Source organism: Hypanus sabinus, chromosome 10 (genome assembly GCF_030144855.1).
Source record: "Hypanus sabinus isolate sHypSab1 chromosome 10, sHypSab1.hap1, whole genome shotgun sequence".
Classification (NCBI taxonomy): Eukaryota; Metazoa; Chordata; class Chondrichthyes; order Myliobatiformes; family Dasyatidae; genus Hypanus; species Hypanus sabinus.
In genome coordinates this window covers 86,020,063-86,038,030 of record NC_082715.1, presented here as the reverse complement: position 1 = coordinate 86,038,030, position 17,968 = coordinate 86,020,063, and the positions used below count along the sequence as shown (strand labels likewise).

General features: G+C 43.6%; 1 protein-coding gene and 1 long non-coding RNA gene across 2 annotated transcripts in view; one reads left to right on the top strand and one right to left on the bottom strand.

The window, feature by feature from the left end:
- LOC132401336 (protein eyes shut homolog) overlaps positions 1 to 17,968 on the top strand; it is a 1,222,700-nt gene that overhangs the window by 123,145 nt on the left and 1,081,587 nt on the right. The window lies entirely within an intron of this gene.
- On the bottom strand, positions 1,731 to 17,700 carry LOC132400845 (uncharacterized). Its single transcript, XR_009514413.1, has 3 exons — positions 17,667 to 17,700; positions 5,802 to 5,863; positions 1,731 to 1,848 (listed from the first exon to the last, which is right to left on the bottom strand). It is a non-coding gene; the product is annotated as an uncharacterized LOC132400845 (long non-coding RNA).

The window sequence follows — 17,968 nt, the reverse complement described above, 5'->3', positions numbered from 1 at the left end:
TATGACTCAGAATCAGGATTATCATCACTGATATATCTTATGAAATTTGTGGTTTGTGGTAGCAGTATTGTACAATATACAAAAAGTATTATACGAAAATAAGTAAATAGTGTAAAAGGAGATTAGTGAGGTAGTGATCATGGACTATTCAGAAATCTTACGGTGGTGGGGACAAAACTGTTCCTAAAACATTGTGAGCATGTCTTCTGGCTCTTGTATCTCCTCTCTGAGGGGAGTAATGAGAAGTGTAGCTATTTTTTTCAAAGTCATTTGAAGTTTTCAAAGGCCATTAAAGTTAATCAAATGTTGAGAGCAGGACAGCTTGGTGCCCTTCATCATATTCACTGGGTGTTAAAGTTCAGAAGGTGTTTTATACTGCAGACACTCTTACAATAATTTCAGAAACAATTGTCTAATGTTTCTTGAAATGTTGCTCAAACAAAACTAAAGCATTTTGTATGAAACAACAACAACTGGAGAAATATTCTACTAGTTTCCAAATTGTTCTTCTGTCCAAAGTTTGTGGTAGTCACTGCCTTTTAAGTATAGTTCTAATGGATGGGATACAAGCCAGAAGTTGGTAGTACGTTAAAATGTTATTGGAAAGAGACGAGCAAACAGACTTTTTTGTTTAGGATTCCATTTATTTTAACTTTTTTTTCCCCTTGATCAAATCTAATATTACTGCCAGCAGGCTACAATGGTCAAATGTCAGTGATAATAAACTTGATTCCAATTCTGGCAACGATTCAGCAGAAGGACTTCATTGGTTCAAGAAGCTGGCTCAGCAACCATCATGTTGGGGATAATTAGGAGCTAGGAATAAATTCTGGATATGCCAGTTATACCCATATCCCACAAAGCAACAATGAAAGTGAAGCTACATGGAGAAAAAATCAAATCAGAGTTGAAATGGGGAGGATCTTACTTTCCCTTCCTCTCTCACTGCTGTGTCCTATTTTTGTCCTTTTCATATTGCGGGACATGAATCTCTTGTAAGGTCCTCATGCAAACCGCAAACTATCCTTCCGAGTGAAGTTGCAGTGATGAAATAAAGCCAGAGCCCCAGTACATCTGCAACAGGTCAGTGGTTGTTGTCCACCCAATATGGACACACTGATTACAGTAATTTATGTTTCAAATCTGCATCTTCTTTCACAAGAGATGAAAGAAATAAAGATTTGCATTTCTACAGTAAGTTTGTGACCTCAGGATATTCCAGGTCACTCAATAAACAACTTATGAAAAAAGATCCCACATAACAGCAGCAACAAGATGGTTGGTTTTAAGTGATTGGTTGTGGGGTAAGTATTCCCTCAGGCAACCAGATGTATCAATTGTGTTCTTCAAAGTGCTGCCACAGGATTTCCCATGCAGGGATAAAGTATACACCAGGGAGTAGCAGGGGTGTGAGGTTGTGGAAAATTACGTCCCCCTGATTAATCAGTAAATTATGTTAAGGAAATGTTTGTACATGTAGAAAACAAACCTGTTTGACATGGCCCTACAAAAATGATTAGATGTTCTTCTTTGCCTGATCCAAGAGTGTGATTAGTCTATGTATAGACAAGTTTGTTCCGGGGTGTCTATCTGCTGCAAAAAATGCCTCTTGAGTTTGACTCCAGAAGTCTGCAAATTGCTGTAGTAATTATGCATCTACAATGAGAAGCTTCCCTGATTTGCATAATGTTTACATGTTACTGTATTATGAAACAGATTCTAGTTGTGGTCTTTCCTGCTCTGCGGAGTTGTGACTGTCGATGTGTGTTCCAAGTTGGTGATGAGCATGGCCAAAGTGCCTCCATCTCCAGTTGTTGGACGTTATTCACTGTTTCCTCTGTTTCCTCTCTCATCATGCAAACAGAGATTAAAGATTAGCTATATTTGTCACAAATATTTTGAAACATCAAACATAGGGTGAAAGGCATCATTTGTGTCAAAGGCCAGCGTAATCTGAGTATGTGCTGGGGGCAGCCCACAAGTGTTGCCATGTTTCCAGCATTAATGTAGCATGCCCACAACCTATTACCCCTAACTCATATGTCTTTAGAATATGAAAGAAAACCAGAGCACATGGAGGAAACTCACTTGGTCACAGAGAGAATGTACAACTCCTTTCGGGCAGCGGTGGGAATTGAACCTTGGTTGCTGATCGCTAGCACTGTAATAGCGTCATGCTAACCGTTATGCTCGCTTGCTGCAAAGCAACATTGATCCTTATTCGTTGCCATCATACCAACGACAGCAAGAAAATAATGAAACAAACCAGTAGCCACTTACAGCAAACATGAAAGTGCCAACTCTCCTGAAAAATCCACCAATGTACCGAGCAAAAGCTATATTTGTTCTTTGTCCTTTGTTTCATTGAATCTTGGTTAACCCCTCCAATACCAGATACAGCAATTCAGATCAATGTGTTTACTATACACTGTCAGGATAGATCCATAGAGCCTCTCAAAAGCAAAGGTGAGGAGTCTGCCTCATGATCAACACCTCTTCATGCACAAATATATCAGTGCTGTCCCATTTCTGTTCCCCAGACCTGGGATGTCTCACAGTTAAATGCCGTCCACTTTACCTACCATGGGAGATTTCTGGAATCATTTTGGTAGAGGAGCACACTCCACCTCGGGTCAATGTCACTCAGCCTTTAGATGATCTGAGCAATGGGATCAACATGCATGAAACTATGCTCTCTAGCATCTTCACCATCATTTTGGGGGATTTTAACCAGGCCAGTCTGAAAAAAATCACTAAATAATTACCATCACCAGATCACTTTCAATAAAGGAGGAAAAAAAACACTGGACCATTGCTACACCACCATCAAGAATGCCTACAGTGCTATTCCATGCCCTCACTTCAGGAAGTCTGATCACCTGGCTGTACTTCTGCTCCCTGAGTATAGGCAGAGACTGAAAATGGCAGTACCAGTAGTGAGGGCCAAGAAGTTATGGACAAGGGAAGCACAGGAGTGCCTACAGGACTGTCTTGAATCAGTGGATTGGACTGTATTAAGGGATTCTTCTTTGAACCTGGATGAGCATGCTGCAGGATTAGGACTTTATTAAAATCTGTGTGGATGAGAGTGTGCCTACAAAGACTAAACAGTATATTCCCAAATCAAAAGCCATGGATGAACCAGAAGGTATGTTGACTGCTGAAGACTAGATCTGAGACATTTAAGTCATGTCTGTACTAGAAAACCAGGTATAACTTGCAGGGGGCTATTTCAAGGGTGAAGAGACAATTTCAAAAGAGATTAGAGCATTATTGGATGTACAACAACTCTGGCAGGATTTGCAAGACCTTACTTCCTACAAAGTGAAGCCTAACAGCATGAATGGCAGTGATGCTTCACTACCAGATGAACTCATTGCCTTCTATGCCCACTTTGAAAGAGAGAATATAACTCCAGCTGTGAAGATCCCTGTTGCACCTGGTGACCCTGTGATCTCTGTGTCAGAGGCCAATGTCAAGTCAAGTTGCTTTTATTGTCATTTCAACCATAACTGCTGGTACAGTGCACATTAAAAACAAGGCTGTCTTTAAAAAGTGTGAACCCTTGCAAGGCAGAAAGCCTGACAGAGTACCTGGTATGGCTCTGAAAACTTTTGCCAACCAACTGGCGAGAGTATTCATGGACATTTTCAACCTTCTCACTGTTATGGGTGGAAGTTCCCAATTGTTTCAAAAAGGCAACAATTATATCCGTTCATACAAAGAATAATGTAAGCTGCCTTAATGACTATTACCCAGTAACACTCACATCTACGGTGATGAAAAACTCTGAGAGATTGGTCATGACTAGATTGAACTCTTGCCTCAGCAAGGACCTGGACCTACTCCAATTTCCCTATGGCCACAATAGGTCAATGGCCTATGCACTCTCAATTGCTCTTCACACGGCCTTAGACCACCTGGACAATACAACCACCTATGTCAGGTGTTCATCAAATTTTGCTCAGCAGTAAACACCATCATACCCAAAATCCTGATTGATAAGTTACAGAACCTGGGCTTCTATACCTCCCTCTGGAATTGGATCCTTGACTTCCTCACTGGAAGACCACGATCTGTGCAGATTGGTGATGATATCTCCTCCTCACTGACTATCAACACTGGTGCAAATCAGGGGTGTATGCGTAACCCATTGTTCTACTCCCTCTATGCCCATGGCTGTGTGGCAAGGCATAGCTCAAATAACATTTATAAATTTGCTGATGGTACAACCATTGCTGGTAGTAATATAGATGGGGATGAGAGGGGGTATAGGAGTGAGATATGCCAACTAGTGAAGTGGTGTCGCAACAATAGCCCTGAGCTCAATGTCAGTATTATGAGAGAGCTGATTGTGGACTTCTGGAAGGGTAAGATGAAGGAACACATACCAATCCTCATAGAGGGATCAGAAGTGGAGACAGTGAGCAGCTTCAAGTTCCTGGGTGTCAAAACCTCTGAGGATCTAACCTGGTCCCAACATAACGATGTAGTGATAAAGAAGGCAAGACACCGACTATACTTTATTAGGAGTTTGAAGAGATTTGGCATGTCAACAAATACACTCAGAAACTTCTATAGATGTATCATGGAGAGCATTCTGACAGACTGCATCATTGTCTGGTATGGGGTGGCTACTGCACAGAACTGGAAGAAAATGCAGAGGGTCGTAAACCTAGTCAGCTCCATCTTGTATACTAGCCTGCAAAGTACCCATCTTCAAAGAGCAGTGTCTCAGAAAGGCAGCATCCATTATTAGCACCCAGGGCATGCACCTTTCTTATTGTTACAATCAGGTAGGAGATACTGAAGCCTGAAGGCACACACTCAGCGATTCAGGTACAGCTTCTTCCCTTCTGCCAACCTACTCCTAAAAGGACATTTAACCTATGAAGATGACCTCACTTTTTAATATATATATATATTTTTTCTCTTTTATCATGATTTTTAATCTATTCAATATACATGTACTATAATTTATTTATTTTCTATATTATGTATTGCATTGAACTGCTACTGCTAAGTTAACAAATTTCATGCCACATGCCGGTGATAATGAACCTGATTCTGATGCTATCTAAGAACATTGTAAACTATGCAGTACCTCAGAACTTGTTTCAGTTAGCTTCTGGTACTTTGATTTCTTAGCTCCATATCCCTCGATAAACTTAATTCACAAAGATCAATCATTTTGCCTGCACCATTCTGTCCCACAACACATTATTGAGTGTGGAGCTGCAGATTTCTTCTACCCTTGTGTTACCAATTCTTTTCTGATTTGATTCCTTACTCTCAGCTCACGGCCTTCCATGATCGATTAGAGGAAAAGATTTCTCCATTTTTATTTACATCTAATATTTTAAAACAACCATCTTCATTAGATTAACTGAGTACCAAGTTGATACACCATCAATAACTCTTGGAGACGTGAAGCGAGAGATAGGCTTTCATTAGCGGGAAGTAGAGCGCACTATCAGCAGCAAGAGACCATCACACAACATCCTGGAGACTGAGGGAGGAGCAGTGCCTCCAATCGCCTTTATACAGGGGTCTGTGGGGGGGGGGGGGGGCGTGTCCAGATAGGTATATGTAGTTCACCACACAAGTGGGGCTTGAATGTGATAAATCTGAACTGCTTTTCATTTATGTTTTGCTCATAGGCACTCTCTTTAACCCCAACTCCATTCTATTGTTGAATGTCAAATTAACTACCAGGCCTCACTATCATGGTTATCCTGCATGAGTAGCAACTGGGCCTCATGTGGTGGATCCTTAAGTTAGCCCAGATGATGTGGCCTTACCTGATTGATAGTCTTTTCGAATTTCTTCTATCCAAGGCCTTTTCTACAATATCAAAATGTATCTAATAAGCAAAGGTATTTAAAAGAGTTGAAATAGGTTTTAAACTGGCAATAAATATTACAAATGACAAGTGAACTTGAATTACAGAAATACATAATGTTAAGTTATTAAAATCATATAGAATTATGCAACACTGAAACAAGCCTTACAGCACAAAATGTGCTTACCGACAATGATGCTTAGTTGTGCTAATGCCATTTGCCTGCATTAGGCCCATATTTCTCTACCCCTTTCATATCCAAGTAGAGTCATAGGGTAATGCAGCAGCAAAATAGGCCCTTCGGCCCAACTCATCCATGCTGGACATTCCAAATATGCCACAAGCAAATAGGCATAACCAGGAATCAAGCACCTACTTGAAAGGAGGTGGGCACTGTCTGAGAATTTGCGCAGTTTAAGAATAAATTAAGCCAGGAGGTTGAGGGCAGAGATTCTGTCAAGCAAAGTAGAGGGGGGATGTGTAGATGGGCGGTAGGGATGGAGATGCAGAGAGTCTTGTTGTCTCTGGTAGGTGATCAGAACCAAGAAAATGGGAACTGTTGAAGTGACAAAGGGTTTTTTTTTAAATCAAGTGCAATTGTGAACAATAGCCAGATCAGAAATGCTGATCAAATCAACTAGTTCTCAAAGAGAACTCCGACAGGCCAGTCAGATGGTTCACTGCTGCTCAGCGATAAAACATTAAAAAATCATATGTACAATTAAGAAACATTAAAAAATAGTAGAAATACTGGAGTCATGATGATCATGATAAAGTCTGCTGGAGAAAGACATTTATAGACATGCTGTCCTCCATAATTCAGAGAGATTGAAGGATAAGGTTACAGGGTGACAAAACGTGACAGGAGCACTTGGAATTAAAAACTAACCCCGACCGGGAGAAAACAGCACTTAATCTTAAGGCACAGTTATCCAGCAGTTTAAGGACTAAGTCCAGCCAGAACAGAACTCACAAGTGCAAGTGGTTTGAAAGAGCTGTTCAGTTCTTCAAATTTTTCCTTTGCTCTTAAATGTTTTATTTCCTTTGGATGCTTAATAGAGGCACTCTGTAAAACCCTGCTTTACAGAGCAGCTGTATTCTTAAAAAACTGTCACTATCCCAACTTTCCATTGTGATAAACTTGATTTGCCATTGGAACCCATGTTTTAAAAGGAAATGCATTACTACAGGATTTTTTTTCTCAAGAGTAATGATAACACCACGGCTGCTGGTAAGTGGCAGAGGACGTACTTAAGAAATTTTCTTGGCAGTTTCAAAGCAAATATCCAGCAGCTGTGAATGGAGCCAGAAGAAACTGCGGATGCTGCAGCAAGTACTACAGCTTGAGAGTTTTTCACCTGCATCAAACCTTCATAAAATATCAAGTTTTACATCCAGAGAAATTCCTTTATGTGGTCATTTTGCTTTACAACTTCCACGTAAACCTTATGGCCCTGTTTCAAATATCTTGAGGGCAACCAACTCCAAAAATGCTTGAAAAAATAATCTGCTACACAGCAAAATGAATCTTTTGTGATTTAAAAAAAATCATATTATCTACATAGGCTTCAAGGAATGTGAGTTTAACAAAACAAAATTAAATGTGTTGCTTCTTTCCCATTTCTTAATTGTGTTTTTTATACATAAATTCAATAGGAGCAAATATTAGTCCATATTTTGGATTTTTGTATAATGATTTATGAAATCCATAAGGTTGAATTTCTGTAATCCAGATATACAAAGGTTACCTGAATTGAAACTGTCTCTACACTTTTTTTTCATGGAATACCTGCTGGGTTCAAATAGCAAATAAAAGTTATCCCCTCACTGACTGTTCGCCATGGTTTCTCAAGCAGAGACACTTGTGGACTCTGGTTACTATCCCTTCAGCCAATATAATGGCCTCTGTTGGTTGGATTGGCCATGGATAATGCATGCCAGTTTTCTGCATGATATACAAGCTGGTACACAAGCCTGGGCAGCATGATATGGAAAGAAAGCTGTTGCCCATGCAGCAGGTTTCCCCTCCACACGGCTGATGAAACCAAAAGAATGGCAATTTGGCCCCAGTGGTGTTGCAGAAGTTGCCAGTCAGCATTGGGCTGTATTTTGAACTTCAGCTCTGCATTTTTCCCTCCAGGTTTACTCCCGAAGCCTTCCCCATGAGTGGGTGTAGCTGCAAGTTAGTGAAGCTTTGAGATCAGAGTTTTTCTTCTCCAAGGTGAGCTGCCAACTATGCCTGACAAACAATAGTGGACAGGGAATAATAGGGAGAACACACGACTTCACCGTTTTGTGGGGGAATGACTATGAGGTGCAGGGCTGTCTGATAGTTGGCCAGCTATGTTGCACGAATGTCTGGAGTTGACAATCGTTGAGTTCCTGAACCTGCACGGATGGCCTGATTGGCCTCAGCACTGAACTGACCATAACCTGTAGTCTCATTTTCAGGGGCCCTGCCTTTGTTACGTATGGTGTTTCATTGGTCCTATTATATTTCTTTATTCTCCTGTGGCTGCTGGCAAGAAACTGAATCTCAAGGTATACAGTACATACTTGATAATAAATGTACTTTGAACTCTTTATTTTCACTTAAGGTCTTTGTAATTTTATACATCCATGTTAAATTTTCCCTTAAACTTTTCTGATCCAAGATGAATACAGTTCTCACTGCAGAGTTCCACCTGTTATAGGAGTGATGTGCTCTCAGTGCACATCCATGCATTCCAATTTTGCCACTGTGTATTAGCCTGAGGCAGATTAACATGATCAGAGTTCTTAATTTAGTAATACATGGGGCACAATCCACTGAAGTACAAATATTCCTTGATCAGCACAATCTGTTTATTCTGCACAGTGTGAGGAAACTGAGGATTGCAATGTAGATAGGATAATAAAACTTGATCATTGTTTCTTTATTTGCTCAATACCCTCTATGCTAAATGTTTCTTTTAAAATTTGAACCTTGTTATATGTGTCTGGATGGCCTTGCACACAATGAATTGCATTGATAGAACTTTTTTGTTTCGAGTAGAGTGCACTTTTGGCAAGGGGCCATAATGAGTGGAATTCAGTTAATATCACTTTACTTTGCTGATAATTTAAGGATTAATATAACCCAGAAACACATAGAACAAATTCTACTTTTCTTTGAAGGAGTGTTATGCAGTCTTTCCTATTCTAAAACAATCAGTGGACAGTCATGAAACATCAACTGCATTGTACAATGTTTGTATAACATTCATAATGTTATACTAATGTTAACACTCATCTATTGCTGACTGTCATTGATCTGCCAAATCGGTTTTCCAATAAGAGACTTTAAAGTTGCTGACTTACAGATATATTGCTTGAATGGTCTTAACCCTTGGACACTTGTGTAGCCTACATTCAGATTTTTAAGGATCTTTCTTTGGTGAATATACAAAAGGTGCTAAAATTTCACTTCACCTTACCAGTTGTGGGTGGATTACAAAACACAGATCATTTACAGCACAGGACAGCCATTTGGCTTATAGTGCTGTATTGCACCATTTCTAAAATCAATCTAACCCACATAGCCCTTCATTTTTCTGTCATAATATACCTATCTAAAAGACTCTTAAATGTCCTCACCACATTCTACAGAGGGTTGTATTGAGAGCATCCTGAGGAGTTGCATCACTGCCTGGTTCGGGAATTGCACCTTCTCGGATAGCAAGACCCTGCAGCGGATAGTGAGGTCAGCTGAGAAGATCATCCGGGTCTCTCTTCCCGCTATTACAGATGATTACACCACACACTGCACCTGCAAAGCTAACAGTATTATGAAGGACCCCACGCACCCCTCACACAAACTCTTCTCCCTCCTGCCATCTGGCAAAAGGTACCGAAGCATTTGGGCTCTCACGACCAGACTGTGCAACAGTTTCTCCCCCCCCACCCCCCAAGCCATCAGACTCCTCAATACTCAGATTCTAGACTGACATCTACATCATTTATTATTATATTGTAATTTGTCTTCTTACTATGCCTATTGTCTTGCTTATTTATTATTGTACTGCCCTGCACTGTTTTGTGCACTTTATGTAGCCCTGTGCAGGTCTGTAGTCTAGTGCAGTTTTTATCTTGTTTTACATTGTCTAGTGTAGCCTCGTGCTGTCTCACATAGTCTGGTGTAGTTTTGTGTTGTTTCATGTAGCACCAAGGTCCTGGAGGAACGTTGTTTCGTTTTTACTGTGTACTGTACCAGCAGTTTATGGTCAAAATTACAATAGACTTGACTTGACTAAAATATCTGCCTTTACCAACAACCCTAGCACCCATACTTTTCTGTACTTAATTTTAATAAATGTTGTTAGAATCCCTGATGTTATAAATGGAGGCATTGAATACAAAAGCTGAGGTAAGATTAAATCTTTCCACTATTAGTTAATTTTGTACTTTTGACCACCCTACCTTGGGTAGCATAGTTGAGTTCTGCAGAGATTGATAACTCTGAGTAAGAACCAGATATGAGAAATTGATTCCTTTCATTAGGATGAAGATCATTAAGCGGGAATCATTAGGATGAAGGTCATTAAGCGGGAAATATTCAGCTGTGATATGACACTAAAAATGATAACTTCAACTGGTCCATCAATCTGGAATTGAAATGGCATTTGGAAAGGAATGGCCTGCTTAGGGATGGCCTGGATGATTTTATAAAGGGCAGGTTATTCCTTAAAAAATTGCTTGAGTATTTTTGACGAGGTGCCTGATGCACCATCAATAACTCACTCTGAGACGTAAAGGTGAGATATCTGCTTTTATTGACTGGAAGAAGGAACCAGCAGTGAGTGACCACCATACTACATCCTGGAGACAATAGACAATAGGTGCAGAAGTAGACCATTCGGCCCCTCAAGTCTACACCGCCATTCTGAGATCATGGCTGATCATTCACTATCAATACCCAGTCCCTGCCTTGTCCCCATATCCCTTGATTCCCCTATCTATCAGATATCTATCTAGCTCCTTCTTGAAAGCATCCAGAGAATTGGCCTCCACCGTCTTCTGAGGCAGTGCATTCCGCACCTCCACAACTCTCTGGGAGAAGAAGTTTTTCCTCAGACTGAGAGGCCGGGCCCAGGCTCTGATCACCTTTATACAGGGGTCTGTGGGAGAAGCCACAGGAGCAGTCAGCGGGTGGCGTATCCAGACAGGCACACGTAGTTCACCACATTCACCCCACCTTTGTTTTAAAATAGTCCCCATGTGGCGAAGTTTCTTACAGGTTAAGTCTATCAGGTGGTCGAATCTGTAGCTGCGATCTACGTAGCACCGGCTGTGATTGCACAGGTGCCGGTGGTGCTGATTGCACAGGAGACGGAGGTTGTGCTGGTTCCAGCCCACTAGGTGTCAGTGATCCCTCACACGTGTGCTAGGCGCCTGGTATATACCCGTATGAAATGCCCTGTATATGAGTGTCATGAGGAGTCTGCGTAGGGCCTGGTGAGCGTGGTGTCACCTCGGGTACAGGGTTCATAGTTACCGGAGTGTGTTCAGGGTAGTGGTCAGGTCGCGGACGGAGACCGTGTCCTCCTGCCCATCAGGTAAGACCACGTAGGCATGCTGGGGGTTTGCATGTAGAAGGTGAACCCTCTCGACCAGTGGGGAGTATTTATTGCTCCTCACATGTTTCCGGAGCAGCACTGGCCCCGGGGACGTCAGCCAAACTGGTAGAGTGGTCCCAGTGACAGACTTCCTGGGAAAAGTGAATAGGCATTCGTGAGGGGTGGCATTGGTGGACGTACACAACAGAGAGCGGATAGAGTGGAGTGCCTCAGGGAGGACCTCCTGCCATCGAGAGACTGGCAACCCTTTGGACTTAAGGGCTAAAAGTGTGGCCTTCCACACTGTGGCATTCTCCCTCTCCACCTGTCCATTTCCCCGGGGATTATAACTCGTGGTCTGACTAGTAGCAATGCCCATAGCTAGCAAGTACTGGCGCAGCTCGTCACTCATAAAGGAGGACCCTCTATCACTGTGGATATAGCAGGGATACCCGAACAGAGTGAAGAGCTGGCGCAGGGCTTTTATGACGGACGTGGCAGTGGTGTCGGGGCAGGGAATGGCAAAGGGGAACCATGAGTACTCGTCGATAACATTGAGAAAATAGACATTGCGGTCGGTGGAGGGAAGGGGGTCCTTAAAGTCAACACTCAGTCACTCAAAAGGGCGGGTGGCCTTGACAAGTTGCGCTGTTTCAGGACGGTAGAAGTGCAGTTTGCTCTCAGTGCAGACTTGGCAGTCCCTGGTCATCGTCCTGATGTCCTCCAGGGAGTACAGCAGGTTCCGGGCTTTCACGAAATGGTAAAATCGGGTGACCCCTGGATGGCAAAGTTGTACATGAAGGGTGTATAGCTGATCGAGCTGTGCGCTAGCATACGTACCCTGTGATAGGACATCAGGGGGCTCATTGAGTCTGCAAGGCCGGTACAGAATATCATAGTTGTAGGTGGAGAGTTCTCCACCACAAAATCTTATCATGTTTGATTTTGCCCCGCTGTTGGTTGCTGAACATGAACGCAACCGAGCGCTGGTTGGTCAGCAAGGTGAACCTTTTGCCAGCGAGGTAGTGCCTCCAGTGCCTAACAGCCTCCACTATGGCCTGGGCTTCCTTCTCTACCACAGAGTGCCGAATTTCAGGGCCTTGAAGGGTACGAGAAAAGAATGCTACTGGCCTGCCTTCCTGATTGAGGGTAGCAGCCAGAGTGAAATTGGAAGCGTCACACTCTACTTGGAAGGAAATGGTCTCGTCCACCGCATGCATCGTAGCTTTGGCAATGTCCCCTTTACTGCAGCTGAAGGCCGTGCAGGCCTCAGCAGAGAGGGGAAACGTGGTAGACTTGACCAGGGGGCGTGCCTTGTCTGCGTAATGGGGGACCCATTGGGCGTAATAGGAAAAAAAGCCCAGGCACCGTCTGAGGGCTTTGAGAGTGGTGGGAAGAGGGAGTTCTAACAGGGGGCGCATACAGTCTGGATCAGGGCCAATGACCCTGTTTTCCATGACATACCCAAGGATAGCGAGGCGGGTGGTTCCGAACACACATTTGTCCCTGTTATAAGTAAGGTTCAGAGCTGCGGCCACTTGAAGAAATCGTTGGAGGTTGGCGTCGTGATCCGGCCAGTCACGACCACAGATGGTGATGTTATCCAGGTATGGGAACGTGGCCTTCAGTTGGCACTGGTCCACTATACGGTCCATTTTCCTCTGGAAGACAGAGACACCATTCGTGACACCGAAGGGGACGTGCAGGAAGTTATAGAGCATGCCGCCCGCCTCAAAGACGGTTTAGGGGCAGTCCTCTGGGCGGATAGGGAGCTGGTGATAAGCGGATTTCAGATCTATTGTTGAGTACACCTTGTACTGAGCTATCTGGTTGACCATATCCACGATGCGGGGTAGGGGGTACGTGTCAACCTGCGTGAACCTATTGATGGTTTGACTATAGTCCACGACCATCCTATTTTTCTGCCCAGTCCGAACAACAACCACCTGGGCCCTCCAAGGACTTGTGCTTGGCTCAAAGATCCCCTCCCTGAGCAGCCGCTGCACCTCCGACTGAATGAAGGCCCTGTCCCCCACGCTGTACCTCCTGCTTTTAGTTGCCACAGGTTTACAGTCGGGGGTCAGGTTGGCGAACAGCTGTGGGGGAGGGACCTTGAGGGTGGAGAGGCTGCAAGTGGTGTCAGTAGCGCAGCTGTCGGCATGGTTCTGGATGGGACGTGTGGGCCCGGGTGTGTGTGTGTGTGTGTGTGTGTGTGGTCAGTAGTGATGAAGTCCCACAGAACTGAGGATTCCGGACAGTGAGTGGTGGGAGGGGCCCGTCGTATGCCATAGTCACACTTTCGAGATGGCTCTGGAAGTCCAGCCCCAATAGCACAGGTGCGCACAGATTAGGCATGACCAGTAGCGCAAAGTTCCGATATTCTGTGCCTTGCACCACCAATGTTGCTACACAACCTGCCCGGATGTCTGCGGAATGCAAACCAGAAGCCAAATTAATCCTCCGAGTTACCGGCCGTGTTGCGAGTCCGCAGTGTTGCACTGTATCCGGGTGAATAAAACTCTCAGTGCTGCCCGTATCAAACTGGCAGCTAGTCCTGTGCCGCTCCACCCTTATGTCCATCATGGACCTTGCAAGCTGGTGTGGGGCGCTTTGGTCGAGGGTTACAGTGGCCAGAGTTGAGCCGTCAGGGTACCCGGTAAGCATCGGAGGGTCGGGGGCAGGGCATGCTGACGTCGACAAAGATGGCCGCTCACATCCGGGGTGCCCGGTAAGCATCGAAGGGTCGGGGGCGGGGCGTGCTGACGCCGACAAAGATAGCAGCCCACATCTGGGCATGCAAGATGGCGGCCCCCATGTCTCACCCGCAGCGCTGCACTCCGCTCGTAGGTTAGACTTGCAGACCATGCAAAATGGCCCCGCTTTCCGCAACCAAGCGCTGGTCGAGGTCGCTTCTCACACCCGGCAGCGTTTTCGGGGATGTTTATCGACTCCACAGAAATAACACAGCACGGGCTTCTGATGGGCCGCAGCCGTGGTCGAGTTCGGGGAGCTCGTGGAATTGTGACTGGCAGCAGTGTTGGCGAATTCGCTCGCGGGTACCAGCGGTGGCGGGGTCTGAGGCATCCACGGAACCGGCGGGGAATCGCGCGACTGGACAGCATCAGCGTTGTGCAGAGCAGCTTCCAGAGTGTTGGCCGTCTCGATCGCCGAGCGTAAGGTAAGATCGGCTTTTCCCAGCAGCCGCTGGCGCACGTACACTGACCTCAGTCCCGTCACAAAGGCATCTCGTACTAGCAGCTCCACATGCTGTTCTGCCGTGAGCGTCTTGTAGTCACAAGTTCGGACGAGTGTCTGTAGTGCTCGGAGAAACTCAGCGCTCGATTCCACAGGCTGCTGTCGCCGGGTAGCTAAGCGATGTCTTGCGTAGACGATGTTCACCGGTCACAGGTACTGTCTTTTGAGGGCGTCCAGTGCCCCATCGTAGGTCGGCAGGTCTCTGATAATTGAATAAACTTTTGGGGTGACCCTCAAGAGGAGAATTCTGTACATAACGGCAGGGTCAGTCGCACGAACCTCCTCCAAGTATGATTGGAAGCATGCAAGCCAGAGTTCAAAAGCAAGAGCTGCTTCAGGGTCTTGGGGGTCCAAATCCAATCTTTCCGGACGTAAAACGGTTTCCATGTTTTAAAACTCCCAGTCAATAAAATTGATGCACCATCAATAACTCACTCTGAGACGTAAAGGTGAGATATCGGCTTTTATTGACTGGAAGAAGGAACAAGCAGTGAGTGACCACCATACTACATCCTGGAGACTGAGGGCCGGGCCCAGGCTCTGATCGCCTTCATACAGGGGTCTGTGGGAGGAGCCACAGGAGCAGTCAGCAGCGGGCGTGTCCAGACAGGCACATGTAGTTCACCACAGTGCCAAAAGTATTTGATAGGGTGAGCCAGTGGACATCATCTACGTGGACTTTACTAAGCTAATTGGTAAAGTCTCTCTTGGTCGGTTGATTTAGCAGATATAGATGCATGGGATCCAGATTAAATTACAAGTTTGTATTTGAAACTGGCTCGCCCATCGAAGACAGCATTTGGAGATAGAAGGCTGTTACTCTGGCTGGATGTCCTAACAATGGTGTTCCTCAAGGGACCTCTGCTGTTGAAACATATATCAATAATTTGATGTGGTGCTTCAGGAAGGTAGTGTCCATCATTCAGGACGCCCACCACCCAGGACACCCTCTCTTCTCATTGTTATCATTGGAAAAGTGATACAGAAGCCTGAAGGCACACACTCAGCAATTCAGGAACAACTTCATCCCATCTGCCAAACAATTTCTAAATGGACACTTAACCCATGAACACTGTCTCTCTACTTTTTTATTTCTGTTTCTTCACTACTTACTTAATTTAACTATTTAATATGCATCTATTCTTACTTTAATTTTTTTTCATTATTTTTCATGTACTGTATTATACTGCTGCCGTAAGGTTAACAAATTTCACAACATATGCCAATGATATTAAACCTGACTCTGGAAACGTAGATAGGATGATTAGCAAGTTTGTGGATGACACCAAGTCTGGCAGAGTTGTAGACAGTGTAAAGGACTATCAAAGAGTACAGTGGGATATAGATCAGTTACAGATATGCACAAGAGAAGTGGAAGAAGGAATTTAAGCTGTGCAAGTGAGCGATGTTGCACTTTGGGAGGTCAAATGAATGGAGAAAGTACACAGTCAATGGTAGGTGCATAAACAGTTTTGAAGTGAAAAAGTATCTCAGATTCCAAGTCCATAGTTCACTGAAAGTTGATAAATGGATAAGTTATTAAAACAGGCATATGGCATGCTTACTTACACTGGTAGATGTGTTGAGGATAAGAGTAAGGAAGTTGTACTGCAGTTGTATAAAACTTTAGTCTCAGACTGCACTTGTGTTGTGTACAGTTCTGATCACCCCTATTAAAGGAAAGAGGTGCAGACTATAAAAAGTGCAAAAAAGGTTCACCAGGATGCTGCCTGGGTTAGAGAGTCTATGGTGTATGTAAGTGTGCACAAACTTGGATTATTTTCCATTGAGCAACAGAGAATGAGAGAAGACCTGAGAGAGATTTTTTTAAATTATGAGAATCATAGAAAGAGTAAGTGGTTGGAATCTTATCCCCAGGGTTGAAATATCAAACAAGAGGTAACATGCTTCTTAGGTAAAAGGGAAGTTGGGTAAGCTTGAAGACAATGTGAGGGGCATTTTTTTAATAGAGAGAGAGAGAGAGAGCTGGGTACCTGGAATGGGTTATCAGGAGCTGATCTAGAAGGAGGCAATTTGATGGAGTTTAAGATGCTTTTCAATAGACACATAAATGATGTGTAAAGAAGAGGGATATAAATGAGAAACAGGGAGAAGACATTTGAGTATGAATTAGCGTTAAGATCAGCACAGTACCATGGCCAAATTGCCTGTCCTGGATGGTACTATTCTATATATATATATATATTCCATCCAACAGTATTAATACAGCAAATGTTTGCCATCATCCGAACAGCAGGGGAGATTAGAAGGGCTTGTCTTGTGTAGGAAGGCTCCAGTATCTTGGATATCTGATCAAAAACATAATCCTCAATAATTTTTAAGGAATTTGAAGCTTGAGAAAACATGGGAAAATGTTGAGGGAAGGGGACTCATGATACATCACCCAGCAAGTATAAGGGCAATGGATTTAATGTCACATTGATATCCTGAGATTCCAAAAAACTTGGAAGGAAATTTTCAAATTCTGAGTCAGAAACAGAGTGCTCAGAACCATTTTGTAGATGCCATTCCCACTTTGTCTGCTGTATTGATAACCATTGATGAATCACAGAAAGGTACAACATATTTGCTTCTCTTTTTGTCCCCTTATCCTTGAAAAGTGATATGTAGTTATAGAAGGGTTAAATAAAACTGTCACGTAACTGTCACCAGACCCAAAGGATGTTAAGAAGGTAGGAATAGTTGCTCAAGAAAATATCATGGTTCTGACATCCAAAATTCACGTTGGAGTTAGGTATCACACCAAAATGCAAGTGGATTGAATTACAGAAACTTACCTTGGCACAGGTTAGAATTAATGGCTTTAGGTTGTCTGTGGTCCTTCAATACCAACCTGCACATCCCTAATTTACAACATTGCATTAATCTCATGATTTCTCCTCTGAAACATCTCCTAAAATTTAGTCAATAAAATATAAAGTGGACTTGCAGGATAAGGTGATTTCACTTTAGAAATAGGAATACTTTTGACGCACCTATTACTTCAGCTAATGACTGATCATACTTCCGGTCAATCCATTATCCAGTCTCCACAAGTTTGGTCCCTTAGTCCACTTGGTCTCAGAATGAAAGCAAAAGAAAAAAAAAATTACTATCCCCTTTGTGTCAAGTGTTGTACTGTGAATGATGACATATGGCTCGATTGTAAAACATACTTGAAAATTTTACAAGTAAATTATATATCTTGTTACTTTGGCTTATGCAAGGCCTTTGATCTTTTTAGTTGAACCCAAGAAACCTTGAACAGGGACAGGTATCTCTCATGAACAAGAAATTG